Consider the following 13,662-nt stretch of genomic DNA (forward strand, 5'->3'; position numbering starts at 1 on the left):
AATCTGCCAAAATACCGAAAAACGGCCAAACAAATAGCCCACCAACGATCCGAAAATCGGCCGATTTTATTTTCGGCCGAAAAATCGGCCGATTTTCGACCCATCTATGGCCTGCATAAGATATGGTGTGGCCCTAGGGTCAATGTGTGTTTAGAATACTTCCAAAATGCACATACAAAAACACTCCATCCAAATGCATGTTGCATTTCTATAGCATGTTAAACAGAAGAAAAATGCACTTACATAATGTTAACATGCGCAAGTAAAAATAGACAAAATCCACATCCTTTTATTCTGGCTTCACATACATGCATTGTGGTCTAACACCGCACTCCTGGGCAAATCACATGCAATTTGTGTGCGTTGCAATTAGAGACAAACATTTTGCACACCTCAAATTGCACCGCATCCGGGCCAAAAATGTGCAGGACCCTTTTTCAGGGTATGCACATGGGTGTGAATAGGCATGCCATCCAATTTGGCAAATCGCAATACGCTTTGTGTACCAATATTGGTGTGTTGGTAACTTCACCTAGAAAGCCGCAGCAGGTGGCATGAAGGGGTTGCGGTTGTGATGCGGTGCAGCGCTTGCACAGAAAACACTGCAAATTTCACATGGCATCTGTGTGACACCAGAATGTGCCAATATGTGGCTTGACAAAGCACAGTGGTCAGTGCAGATTATTTTCAATCCATGTTTTTTTACACTTTTCATTCACTGGTTTAACTCAGGTGATCATTAATCACAATTATCTCCGGAGATCACATGCAGCCCCTCAACCATCTACACATATCTCTGGAAATCTATATAGATCTCCTTGAAAAAATGTCTCCTCTCCTCTTCGGAAAACAATTGTCCTCCACCTCATAAACAGGGGGACAGAGAAGACTTCTCCTTGTAACTAAAATCAGATGAATTATCTGTGCTTAATAAACATACACCAATACTGCAAATGCATTGTACTGTCCAAGGCATTGCACACTAACGCATTGCACACTAGAAATGTCAAATGCGTTAGTGTGTACAGTGCATGAGTGTAAAATGCTTTAGTGCACACTGCAGTGTACAACGCATTGCACCCTGTAATACTCTGTACAAAGTAATACCGTGTACACCCACACATTGTAGACTGTAATGCACTGTACACTGTCATGCAGGATGGAGCAACGCATTGCACACTGTGATACCGTGTACACCCACACATTGTAGACTGTAATGCACTGTACACTGTCATGCAGGCTGGAGCTACGCATTGCACACTGTGATACCGTGTACACCCACACATTGTAGACTGTAATGCACTGTACTCTGTCATGCAGGATGGAGCAACGCATTGCACACTGTGATACCGTGTACACCCACACATTGTAGACTGTAATGCACTGTACACTGTCATGCAGGCTGGAGCTACGCATTGCACACTGTGATACGCTGTCCACTGTCATGCAGAATCCAGCAACGCATTGCACACTGTGATACCATGTACACCAACACATTGTAGAATGTAATGCATTATACGCAGTATACATGTCCAGATATTCAAAGATTAGCCATGAAGGCCTAGCTGGTTACCTATTTGGCGACCGCAGATAGCCGAATAACGCTACACTGCATCCAGGCAGCTCTGGGAGGGTGTCATATGACATCCTGGCAGAACGCGCTCTCCGTGATTGCTGTGTCCTAAGGACACAGCTGATCACGTGATGTGGTAAAGACCAATCACAGCGGCTTTTTACCATGTGATCAGCCATGTCCAATGACACGCTGATCACCGGGAAATGCATTTGCCGGGTCTTGGCTGCACTTTCATCACGCTGTCAGAATGTGTGGAAAGTACTGCCGAGAACCAGCAGTTATCAAAGCAGGGGTCGGCCCCGATGATCAGTCCCCACCAGTGCCACCCAACAGTTCCGCCCACCTGTGGCCAGCAGTGCCGCCTCATCAACGCACATCAGTGTTGCTAAATTACCAGTTTACCAAATGTTATAATATAAACAGCCTTTTATTCATTATGAGCTATTTTGTGGTTTATCGAGCAAAAAGTAAAACTCACAGCAGCAAGTCAATACCACCCAAAGAAAGCTCTATTTGTCTGAAAAAACTGATACAAATTTAACATGGGTACAATGTGGCATGACCGCACAATTGTCATTCAAAGGGTAACAGTGCAGAAAGATGAAAATTGGCCAGGACAGGAAGGGGGTAGGAGTACCCAGTAGGCAAGTGGTTAATATAATTGACCCATCAATACCCAGGAGCTAATGTACAGATAAGTAGCATGTGCACCAAGTGAGATTCTGCTAGGCCCCACCCACAAAATTACAATTACTTGTCCCTCACATGTTATAAACATATTTGCAATGGCCACAGTTACTTTACATATAAGGATCATCTCCTCAGTTGAGAACTGTGCTCTCGCCATGTCCAAATGCCAATAAAGTTATCAAAATTTTCAACCAACACAAAACCTCCAACCACTTCTCATCCACTTACACTCCCCACAACCACTTCCGGGTGCGCGCGCACCAGATGACGGACTTCCAGGAGGATAGCTGCTCGTGCGCCATGGGGGACACCTGTTTGGCGTTTATTTGTGCACGATCACGCATATCTATGCACGATCGCTCATTTCTATGCACGGCTATGATAGCTTTCGCGAATGTGTGTTTTAGTGATTTTTTTCTTTTTAAACCTTGGCTAATATATCTTTGTTGCCAAAGGCTAAAAATCAACATACAGTGGGGACTATTTTATTACTGTAAATCAAATTGTAGAAAACCTGTAGCTGGCTGCACAGTGAATGTGACATATTCATTAGTACATAATATTGTGGTGCAAGCAGGTTTTTTATTTTTTTGTTTGGTTTTGAAAAAGCCAGTTTGCACCCACTTGCATATTCACGCTCTTACAAGCTACATTTGAGCAGATTATATAAGTATACAAAGTAACTATTAAGGTTGTTCATATATTGAACATAAAATAAACACAAAAACATCGGTGAGACATTTATTGATCAAATATATCTTCATTTATTTGGTCAGCAGGAACAAGTAGGTACAGTCAATATCTTGGTGAGTCACAAAAATAGGATTGATGTGGCAAAAAGAAAACACTCCTGCTCATAAGAGCTTACAATCTAAAGATACTTCTAATGAACTGTGTGTGCTCAGGTTATAGCAGGAAACAAAGGGGAAGATGAATCAAGTAACATTTTCGTGCACATAAGGTTTACTTACACAATCATTTAGTATAAAGATCCATTCACAAAAAAAGTCTACACATCAAAATATAAAGAAAACAAGACATATGTGAAAAACCCCTCCCACCTCTACAAATCCCCTACACATACATTTGTCAGCAGGTTTGTAAGAAAAATGCATTGGAGTCTAAATAAGCAAGCAAAATTAAAACAAGAGCAGATTTTAAACAAAACGATTGACATGTGTGAGGCTTTCAATGCAAAGAGAAAAAACACAATCATTGTGCAATAACACACAAACACACTTTACAAGGCCAAAAATATGCAAACATTTCCAGCCCACTTCCAAACACAGCCTGAGTGGTGTCTGGGGCAATTCAGCACAAAATCTCTTCCTCCCCCAAACCACTACAAGCAAGGACTTAGTCACAAACCACCCGGCCTAGTAACAGGCCAAATCACTCCCTACTGCACGTCTTTATATAAGCTAGGTTGTGTTTGGAGCAGCCAAACAAGGCCCCACACCCAATGAAGCCACACCCACCACTGACCTTAGTTTGGTCAGTGAAAGTGTTTTCACCTGATGAATCCGCTTCCTACCTGCATTAACCCTTGGTATACAGGCCCCACAAATCAGAAAGATATATACAGTGAAATGTACGTGTGCAGCATACAACAGAACATTGAGCAGGGATGTGAAAGGGAACCCCAATTGGAACCTTTATTGCTACTATGGTCACAATTCCCTCCAGATTCTCGCATGAGTTAAGACAGTCACATGACCACATCTTGTATGCAATACTGAAAATGACAAATCGATTTGACTAGTATGGTGAATTTCCCATCAATTGGTAAAACACTCCAGAAATCAAACATCACCAAACATTACACTCTGGGCAAAGCTGATTTACAAATCATGCAACTTACAGTAAAGTTGACCATTTCAATGCAATTTTCAAGACATCTGACACAGATCTCTATGGAAATTGCCACTAAAGTAGTACATGTACTACTATAGAAATCAGTGTTTGAAACGCACCCATATGGTCGCTCTAATAGCAGACAATAGGGTGCGACTTTGCAGACGATTTACAACTTGCATGTTGTGCAAATCACATGCCAAGTCCCACTCAATGAGCACGCTATTGGAGCGTTCATATTGTTGTGGTTCAAACTTGGTAGGAGCCGCAAGTAATAATAGAGTAATGAATACACTACTTTTCATGCAATTTGCTGAGAGATCGATGTCGAATGTCTTGCAAATTGCACTTGAAATCACCATGTACCCCGACTTTGAAATCATGCAACTTCTATGCAAGTCACATGATGTGACTGTGGTGTCAATAACACCACTTAGAAATCTGCTTTAATGTGACCGGGTAGCCCCCAGTAACATTGTTTGCGATTGCCATGCAATTGGCATGACAGGCGACTTGCAAATCGTAGACCAAGTCGCACCCTATTGGCCACTGTAGGCTCTGTTCACATCCAATTGGATTGTGAACTCGTGCAACTTCACTGTAAGTTGGACAATTGCCGCATCGGATTAGATGTGACAGTGGTGTTGGCCCCCAGTAACATTGGGTGCAATTTGCCATGCAAAGAGCAAGCTGCTGGCCATGCCAATCACATGACAAGTCACATCCAGGGTGTGCAATTTCAGGTGCGATTTGTGCATTGACATCGTACCTGATATTGGATATAATGAATGTGAGTGTATTAACATACACCATTTGTTGCAGCGAGAGTTCAAAGGTATTTGAGAATTGTGGCCATTTATTAGCAATTTAACATCTAGACTCAAATAGAAATCGCAATGCTACACACAATTGAAAACACAACTAGTTAGTAATTCTCTAGAAAACACAGTAAAATTGGCAACTTAAAGAGTAATTTTCAATTGCATATAGTGTGAGCGAAGCAGGAAAATCAACAAAGGAAATAAATCTTTGAAGGCGTGCGGTACCTGCCTGCTGGGATAAGGGTCTGCTATGCATTTGGGGGAAAAATGCACGCCAGGATTTGTGACAAGTTTGATGTGTGGATTCACCAACCAAGTCTTTTCTCTCTCGTTCACTCTTCTGAATGTCTCTCTTTATCACTCTTCAGTATGTATCTCTTGCTCACTCTTCTTTGTCTCACTGGCTCGCTCTTCTCTCTCGCTCACTCTTCTGAATGTCTCTCTTTATCACTCTTCATATGTATCTCTCGCTCACTCTTCTTCGTCTCACTCTTCTCTCTCTCTGTCAGCTCTTTGCTTGCCAAATCCTTCACAAAAGTGGGTGGAGTGTAAACCATCATTATCAAATAATTCAGGCCCTTATCTTATCCCATTGTATGACATTCACATAAGGTGCAGCTTTGAAGGTGTTTCAACAGACAAGGCCTCATTCTAATTCACATTTTAGGGATCATTTAGACAGAATGCAAAGATGTTGCCAGAACATGTATGTGAAGACAGCCACACACGGAGATCATGATACTACCTCGCCGGGGTTGGGATTCAAACCGACAACCCTAGAGTTGTGAGGCAGCAGTGCTAACCACTAACCCACGGAGCTACATTGCTAACCCAGCCTGTATTTCTGTGCTGTGAATCAATCCTAGGTCCCTGGGCATGGTCAGTTTAACTAGCCAGATATCTCCAATGTGACACAAATGTTGTGCTATGTTGCCAATTCAGATGTATGTTGGTTCTATGTATCCCAATACAAAGGATTGCAATACTAATACAGGCGTACCTCGGTTTACCAACGCCTCAGGGAACGTCATATTTGGGGTACAAATGTCAAACCATTTCAGTTAATTGGTCTGTTTACAAATGTTTGAATAATTTGGTATGGGCATGTGGCCTGGTATGGTTCAGGAGGGGGGGAGGCACTCGCTCGTCGTCGTCGTCCCCTTTCCTGACCTGCCGGGCTGCATGCTCGGATAAGTATGTGTTATGGATTTAGGGGGGTACCCCATGCTGTTTTTTATTTAATTTCAGCGTGGAGTTACCCCTTAACATCCATACGAGACCCGAAGGGCTTAGTATGGATGGGAGGGGGGACCCCACGCCAGTTATTTAAAGAACTGTTTATAAATCACTGCAATACTTTGACATTCAACTGTCAGTGGGGAAATCCGCCGACAGCTGAAACATGAGCGCTGCATTGGTTTTCATTACTAAAATGCTGCATGAGTTGATAACATAACTCATGCGGGATTGTAGGAGCGACAGCCATGTGTTAATGTTTCATCTGTCAGCGGGGTTCCCCACTGACAGCTGAATGTAAAATAATTCCCTTTATTGCATAAATAATAAAAAAAAAGCGTGGGGTCCCCCCTCTCATCCTTACCAAGCCCTTCGGATCTGGTATGAATATTAAGGGGGAACTCCACGCTGGAATTAAAAAAAAAACCAGCGTGGGTCCCCCTCAATATCCATACCAGACCCTTATCCGAGCATGCAGCCCGGCAGGTCAGGAAAGGGGGGGGGACGAGCGAGCGCCCCCCCCCTCCTGAACCATACCAGGCCACATGCCCTCAACATGGGGGGGGTGCTTTGGGGCAGGGGGGGCTCCCCCCCCAAAGCACCTTGTCCCCATGTTGATGAGGACAAGGGCCTCTTCCCCACAACCCTGGCCGGTGGTTGTGGGGGTCTGCGGGCGGGGGGCTTATCAGAATCTGGAAGCCCCCTTTAACAAGGGGGCCCCCAGATCCCGGTCCCCCCCCCTACGTGAATGATTCCGCGGTACACGGTCCGCAGACTCATTCACAAAAAAACTAAGTGTGGTGTAAAAAAAACACAGTACAGGGTCTTTGACAAGTCCTTTATTAAAACAATGTCCCCCGAAGTAGATCCAACGTCAATCGCGGCGGCGGCGACCCGAAAAAAGGAAAAAAAAAAAAGGTTCCGCTCCCGTCCGAGGCTTCCAGCCTAGTGAAGAAAAGCCTAGCTGACAGTTCTTATATAGGTATGGGCGGGGCCATCCGGGAACAGCAAGCATGTGACATGGGGCGGGTCACTGGGATGATGTCCCCGGCTGGCCCCGCCCATACCTATATAAGAACTGTCAGCTAGGGGGACCCACGCTGTTTTTTTTTTAAATTTCAGCATGGAGTTCCCCCTTAATATCCATACCAGACCTGAAGGGCTTGGTATGGATGAGAGGGGGGACCCACGCTGTTTTTTTTTTTTTTTTTTTTATTGCGGACCTTTATTTTTACATTCAGCTTTCAAAATAAATTTTATCTAGACCTTCAAAATAAGTAAAATCATAACAGAAATAATTATAAAGGATAAGAAACAAAAATATAATCACTAAAACGAAGGAAATCTAATTAGATTACATGAAGATATGCTTAATGCTGTTTATTAAACACAGTAGTCGCGACCGAGTGCCGGCTGTCAGAGGAATCCACAATCAGATTCACTATTAGTCAGTGGCTAAAAAGCAAACGCCCATGGCAGAGGACTAAAATGTGTTCTGCACATGCTCAGTTCTATCTGCCAAAGACACTGCACGGGCATCTAGATTTTTACTGTGTCGATTTCCTTGAGAAAAACGATTTTTAACACATTCTTAATTTTTTTGGAAATAGCAGATATTGTTTAAAGTGAAGTCCTGATATTTGGCAAAGCAAATTTCTAAGTGAACATGTCTCTACAGTGATTTTTCATGGTGTTAGACGTGCTTCTTAGCAAGTCTGCTTTTGTGAGTCTGATTCCGGGCGTGTGTCTTTTTGTGAATTAGATTGGGCGTCTGCTTATGGGCTCTGCTCAATAGTGAATTAGGTTGCAGGGTCAAAAATGGACGGACGCCCATGAAAATTGGGCTTAAGCCCATAAATATGCGCCCACGCCCAATAGTGAATCAGGGCCTATGTGTCTTATGGACGCATAGAGTAGTGGCTCAGGAGCAAACATGTAGCGGTGCCACCAGGGCAAGCAGTTTTCCCTGGGGGCACTGCTCGAGGGGGAGGAACCAGAGCACGGGTGGGGGACCTGAAAAGAAGAGGATCAGGGCAGCTGTCAGGAATGGACTGGCCAGCAATGGTGGGACTCACCTGCCTTTTGATCTGCAGTACCAGGGCTGGCCAGCGGGTGCTCCCAGCAATTGGAGACTCAACCTTTCAGCCAGCTAACACCTGGAACTGATGATACTGGTGTATTTAAAGGATGGCCAAACTTGCAGACTCTGCCTTGGTGTTGTGTTTGTCCTGGGCCCTGTATCTGTCCTGCATCCTGTTTCTGTTCCTTTGCTGACCCTGCCTGATCTGAACCGCTGCTGACTTCTCCTGCTCTGATCCCGGCTCGCTCCTGACCATCCCTCTGCCTGACCCTCTGTACCACGCTGCTTGCTACCTGTTCTGATCCCTGGCTTGTGACCCTGACCATCCCTCTGCCTGACCCTCTGTACTACGCTGCTAGCTACCTGCTGAACCTGGCCTGTGACCCCGACCCATCTCCGCTTGCTCCCCCTGTACCTACCTGCCCTATTGATATTGACCCGGCCTGCCTGACGACCCTTGCTTGTATGTACTGTTATCTGTGGGTGGTTGGTTTGGTTTGTTTGCACTGTGTTATGTTTTAGTATTGCACTGCGTTTATGTTTGTATGGTTAGTGTTAATAAATTATATTGTTTATCACATATCTGAAGTCTGCGTTTCCCTGCGTCAGTCACACACCTCTGGTCACACCTGGGAGCCCTGACATTACACCAAGGCCAATCCTGACCAGAAGTGGCTGCACAGGGAAGCCATCTTGGCTTGTTGCTGGGAAGGATGGATCTGGATGAGGTTGAGTATTTATCTCTGCTAGTGCTTGATGACAGAAAATATGCTTATCAGACTCTGAAGGAGTATCCCCGGGATGAACTGCTAGAATGTATACGGCTCGCTCATGTTCTAGTAGATCAGGGCACAGAGTTCTCTATGGTGCAGCCATTGATTAAGGTTTGTGTTGAGTTGGTTTCATCTGGTTTCCCCGAATGCAGGGATGAATTTTTGCCACCATTTAGTGCAGACCAGGTAGAGTCCCTGGTGTGGTTATTAGAGGATGATGTGGGTTACTTTCTGGAGCGTTATTCCACATGTTCACCACAGGTACTAAGAGATTGTATAAACGCAGTGCAGTCTTTGGTCAGACAGGCTTTGTGTAAGCTCAGCTTTGTTCAACCCATACTGCAGACATGGACAGACTTGTTGCACCCAGCCTCAGTCAGCTTACAAAGACCCAGTCCTGCTTCTAATCTATTTCCTCAAAGCTCTACTCCTGTATTCCCAACAACTCCCCCAGTTACAGCCCAGTATACTTGGCTATCTACCGCATGTCAGTACCCTGTTCCCACTCGCTGCACCTATCCTGCCTTTAACCCTGTAAAAAAGCCCTCTGTAGCAACTGCTCCCTCTCCTGTTCCATCCTCCAGTTCTTCTCTGTCTCCAGCTGCTCCATTCGTTTGCAGACCTGCGTTTACTTGCAGTGCTCCAGTAGTTAAAACCAGAAAAAAGCGAAAATTCTTTCCAACCAATACCATCCTGCCAGTATCCAAACCGGTGAACCTGCCTTCCGTGGTTCAGCCTGAATCCTCTACTCAGCCTGAAGCCTCTACTCAGCCTGATGCCTCTACTCAGCCTGATGCCTGTACTCAGCCTGATGCCTGTACGCAGCCTGATGCCTCTCTTCTGCCTGAAGCCTCTACTCGGCCTGAAGCCTCTACTCGGCCTGATGCCTCTACTCGGCCTGATGCCTCTACTCGGCCTGGAGCCTCTACTCGGCCTGAAGCCTCTACTCGGCCTGAAGCCTCTACTCAGCCTGAAGCCTCTACTCAGCCTGAAGCCTCTACTCAGCCGGACGCCGGCATTCAGCCTGATGCCTCTACCCAGCATGATGAACTGATCCAGCCTGACGATCCTATTAGGTCAGTTGACTCGATGCCCGCTGTTGATCCAGATGATCCGGTACCTGATCTGGTGCCCGCTATCGTGCCAATTGACTCAGAGCCCGCTGTCGTACCTGGTGACCCAATGCCCGGTGTCGAGCCAGACGATCCAATGCCTGGTGACCTGGTGCCCACTGTCATGCCTGTTGACTCGGAGCCCACTGCCTTGCCAGATGACGCGGTGCCCGCTGTCGAGCCAAATGACCTGATGCCTGGTGACCCGATGCCCGCTGTCCTGTCAGACGATCCAATGTCTGACCCAGTGCCCGCGGTCATACCAGTTGACTCGGAGCCCACTGCCTTGCCAGATGACGCGGTGCCCGCTGTCGAGCCAAATGACCTGATGCCTGGTGACCCAGTGCCCGCTGTTATACCTGGTGACCCGATGCCCGCTGTCGAGCCAGACAATCCGGTACCTGATGACCCGGTGCCCACTGTCGTGCCTGTTGACTCGGAGCCCACTGCCTTGCCAGATGACGCGGTGCTCGCTGTCGAGCCAAATGACTTGATGCCTAGTGACCCAATGCCCGCTGTCCAGTCAGACGATCCAATGTCTGACCCAGTGCCCGCGGTCATACCAGTTGACTCGGAGCCCACTGCCTTGCCAGATGACGCGGTGCTCGCTGTCGAGCCAAATGACCTGATGCCTGGTGACCCGATGCCCGCTGTCCAGCCAGACAATCCAATGTCTGACCCAGTGCCAGCGGTCATGCCAGTTGACTCGGAGCCCACTGTCGTGCCTGGTGACTCGGTGCCCGCCGCTTCGCCTGGGGGCCCGAGACCTGTCGCTCCGCCTGGGGGTCCGGCGCCCGCCGCTCCGCCTGGGGGCCCGATGCCTGTCACCCCGCCCGGGGGCCCGGTGCCTGTCGCCCCGCTCGGGGACCCGGTGCCTGTCGCCCCGCCCGGGGGCCCGGTGCCTCTCGCCCCGACCGGGGGCCCGCTGCCTGCTGCTCTGCCCGGGGGCCCGGTGCCTGCTGCTCCGCCCGGGGGCCCGGTGCCCGCTGCTCCGCCCGGGGGCCCGGTGCCCGCTGCTCCGCCTGGTGGCCCGCTGCCTGCTGCTTCGCCTGGTAATCCGATGTGCCTCTGCCCGGAGTCCTGCCCGATGTGCCTCTGCCCGGAGTCCTGCCCGATGTGCCTCTGCCCGGAGTCCAGCCCGATGTGCCTCTGCCCGGAGTCCAGCCCGATGTGCCTCTGCCCGGAGTTTAGCCCGATGTGCCTCTGCCCGGTGTGCCTCTGCCCGGTGTGCCTCTGCCCGATGTGCCTCTGCCCGGAGTCCAGCCCGATGTGCCTCTGCCCGGAGTCCAGCCCGATGTGCCTCTGCCCGGAGTCCAGCCCGATGTGCCTCTGCCCGGAGTCCAGCCCGGTGTGCCGCTGCCCGGAGTCCTGCCCGGTGTGCCAGTCTTTGATATCCCGCCAGTTACCAGACCCGGGCGGTGGAACATTTTGCCCAGTTAGGACTGTTTTGAGAGTCCTGAGGCCGCTCCTTGAGGGGGGGGTACTGTCAGGAATGGACTGGCCAGCAATGGTGGGGCTCACCTGCCTTTTGATCTGCAGTACCAGGGCTGGCCAGCGGGTGCTCCCAGCAATCGGAGACTCAACCTTTCAGCCAGCTAACACCTGGAACTGATGATACTGGTGTATTTAAGGGATGGCCAGACTTGCAGACTCTGCCTTGGTGTTGTGTTTGTCCTGGGCCCTGTATCTGTCCTGCATCCTGTTTCTGTTCCTTTGCTGACCCTGCCTGATCTGAACCGCTGCTGACTTCTCCTGCTCTGATCCCGGCTCGCTCCTGACCATCCCTCTGCCTGACCCTCTGTACCACGCTGCTTGCTACCTGTTCTGATCCCTGGCTTGTGACCCTGACCATCCCTCTGCCTGACCCTCTGTACTACGCTGCTAGCTACCTGCTGAACCTGGCCTGTGACCCCGACCCATCTCCGCTTGCTCCCCCTGTACCTACCTGCCCTATTGATATTGACCCGGCCTGCCTGACGACGCTTGCTTGTATGTACTGTTATCTGTGGGTGGTTGGTTTGGTTTGTTTGCACTGTATTATGTTTTAGTATTGCACTGCGTTTATGTTTGTATGGTTAGTGTTAATAAATTATATTGTTTATCACATATCTGAAGTCTGCGTTTCCCTGCGTCAGTCACACACCTCTGGTCACACCTGGGAGCCCTGACAGCAGCTGTGTGCAAAACTACTGTACAGAGCAGGTAAGTATTACATGTTTGTTATTTTATTTAAAGAAAAATGAAGCTTTAGTATCATTTTAAGTATATGATCTACCTGAACACCCAGATCCTTCTCCACCACTGACTCCCCCCAGCTGTCATCCTCCTAGAATGTATGATATATGCCCGTTTTAGACCCCAAGTGAACAAATGTACATTTATCAACATATCTCATTTGCCACATAGTTGCCGGTTGAGGTTTGCTTGTAAGTTGGAGCTATCCTATAGGGATGTTATTCCACTGCATAGTGTCAGGAATGGACTTAGCACTGGTGGTGGTACTCACCTGCCGTGTGGGCTGCAGTGCCAGGGCTGACCAGCGGGTGCTCTCAGCAGCCAGAAGCTCACTCCTGCAATCAGCCAACACCTGGGACTGATTGCAGGAGGTGTATTTAAGTAATGGCCAGACCTGCAGTCAGTGCCTTGGTTTATGTTTCCCATGTGCCCCTGTACCTTTTATCCTGTGTCCTGTTCCTCTACACATACTAAGATTAGTAGAAGGTTGGTTTGTTTACTGTGCGTTTTAATTAATGTCAAGAATCTGGGTGTGACCAGAGGTGTGTGGACTGACATAGGGAAGTAACAGGCTTCAGGAATGATATAATAACAATATACCTATCATTAGCCACCCAAATATAAAACGCACAGTAAACAAACCAACCTTCTACTAATCTTAGTATGTGCAGGAACACAGGCGTAGTCAGGGCTGGAGAGGTGGAATGGTCAGGCCGGCCATATGGTTCTGTTAACGACCACCTGGTGGTACCTCTAGCAGTCCTCGGGACAGGATTCCCCAGGGCGCGGAGTCTAAGTCCCAGTCTGCTTATTCACCAGGGCCCCTGATGGTGGGGATGGACTTGGAGCAGACAGGAACCAGGTCGTGGCCCCTGAGTACACCTGCTCGTGGTAGAGGGATCTGCCAGAGGTATATGCAGGTAGGAAGCCTGATGTGAAGAGGCAGAAGGTGTGAGCAGGGATGACTGGATCGTGTAGGATGGATGGATGGCAGAGTAGTTAGCGTGGTCAGACGGGCTGGGTCGGTAACAGCAGGTCAGCGTGGTACTAAGCAGCAGACAGAAGAGTAGTCAGGTCACTCGCCGGGGTCGGTAACAGGAGTACAGATCAGATTAGGGATGTCCAGGAGAGTAGTCAAACGAGCCAGGGATCAAGCAGGAGAAGTCAGCAGAGGTCAGGATCAGGCAGGGTCGGCAACAAATCAGATCATCAGAGGAACAGGACACAGGATACAAGGTACAGGGGCTCATGGGAAACATACACCAAGGCACTGACTGCAGGTCTG

Source organism: Staurois parvus, unplaced genomic scaffold, assembly GCF_062004578.1.
Source record: "Staurois parvus isolate SC_StPar_1 unplaced genomic scaffold, SC_StPar_1.0 ptg000200l, whole genome shotgun sequence".
Taxonomy (NCBI): domain Eukaryota; kingdom Metazoa; phylum Chordata; class Amphibia; order Anura; family Ranidae; genus Staurois; species Staurois parvus.